The sequence below is a fragment of the Macrobrachium rosenbergii genome, chromosome 24 (assembly GCF_040412425.1).
Source record: "Macrobrachium rosenbergii isolate ZJJX-2024 chromosome 24, ASM4041242v1, whole genome shotgun sequence".
NCBI classification, from domain to species: domain Eukaryota; kingdom Metazoa; phylum Arthropoda; class Malacostraca; order Decapoda; family Palaemonidae; genus Macrobrachium; species Macrobrachium rosenbergii.
This window is the reverse complement of record NC_089764.1, coordinates 11,730,314-11,732,268: the sequence shown is the minus strand read 5'-3', so window position 1 is coordinate 11,732,268 and position 1,955 is coordinate 11,730,314.

Sequence of the window (1,955 nt, the reverse complement as noted above, 5' to 3'; positions counted from 1 at the left end):
TTGATAATCCTTTTCCCAAAAATTTTTCCTGGTGTCCTTCTGGGTTTAGGAATGGGAGAAGGTCCTCTGAATATAGGTGTCCATTATGTTTTATTGTGAATTTTGGGCTCTATTCCTACCTGCAAGGTAAAGCCAGGCATTTGTGAACTTTGCACATTTAGTTTATCTCAAAGGTGAGCAGAGTATGGTGAAATTTTCAAGTGGATGTTACAAATTTACTGGGTCCTCCCAGATTTTACCTGGGCAAGGTAATTGCTGATATATTGATCAGAGTTATCAGGAAGTAAGATCACAGGGCTCCATAAAACCTTTCATGTCTGGTAGATGGGAAACTTCTAATAATTACTGAGGTGTTTCACCTGACACTACCAAGACAATGCCATCGAAAGGCATTAGAAGGCCCTATATAGCCTCTGCCTCACAGGAGAAACTTTTTCACCGTTGGGAAGGAAGAAATCCATGAATATGAGACAAAGCCTGGATATTTTTCCTATTAAAAACCTTTATATTGGAGTCCAACTGCCCTCATTAGGTCTATAATATGAAAAGTTATGCCGCTGTTCTAGCATTATATTTGCTGGTCATGCTCAATACATCTGAGACTCCTGCCTAATACCAAGCCCGATTTTCCTTGCACCATACAGGTCAGAGTCAATGGCAATTAATGGTAATGTAAATAAATCCCCAGTAGTAGTTTTAATAATCGTTACTTTCCCCTCAGCTCCCATAATTTTGTATAAATTTAGGCTTTTAATGAATGTTATAGTCTGGGTTACCTTGCAACGATGGAGAAATAAATAAATCTATAAATGACTGACCACTTATTGTTTTAGTTTCCTATTGAGAAATGATATTTTGGGTTAAAATGAAAATACCAAATAGAGGATGATTAATAACAAAAACGGTAATTTTTGCTTATCATTTGTATGGTTATGTGTCTTTCTATGGATTACTGAAAAATACACTCAACTTAAAAGCTTTTTGTGATTGACCAATGTATATATAAAAGCACAACATACTAAGAAATATAACAATAATATTTCGCTATACAAAAATTCGTCCTACATTTTTACTTTATTTTTATTGCTAATTCAAATCCTCTAAAATAAACGAAACATGTTTAGTTTTTTTTCAAGATCCATGATACATATTTAATAGAAAACAAATTTCACTTTTGCAAAGAAATCATCAATACTGGAATATAAACGTCTTATCTTTAAATTTTCCATTCTTTATGCAACATTATTTTGACAACTGTAAGAACTATTAAATGATTATGAATTAAAATTAAAAATGCAAAACAATCCACTCTTCTTCACTCCTCTCCTCCTCCTCTAATCCCTCCCCACCCCACCCTCCCTTCCATCTTCAAGCTCTGCACTCAAACTTGGGTAAGTTTGGCTCCACCGACTCAAACTATGACATTCTTTTGCTTTTTATCGGTTTCAACATTTCTTCCCCCAGCTGATTGGTCGATTGACTCCCCATCAGAAAAGTGAGGAAGTGCAGTTTTTACACCTAATTTATCCTGAAGTACGTGCTTTTATTTCGAGGGTAGTAATTTTTCTTTTTTTTCAGAAAATTATTCATATTCGTCTATAATTTGCCAACAGTTTTTTTGCAAATATGAATATACGTCATATCTGATGTATATTCATATTCATACGTCAGAACAAAACAATTAACCATTCCAACCTATTAATTTCATACTATTACCCAAATTTTTCAGTAACAATGCTCCTTTTCAAACTATCATAACCCAGAGAAAATTTCTTCTACCCTTCTTTCTTTTTCATTTATTATTTCTCACACCACCCATCCTTCAACTACAATCCCATCATGTTATCTGACTTTTTAGTTCTAAGAAAACTTTTCTGTTAGCTTTTTAAAAGTTATTGCTAATTTCATCACTTCATAATTGATGTTCGATCTATTTAACCCTACCATCACTTGTC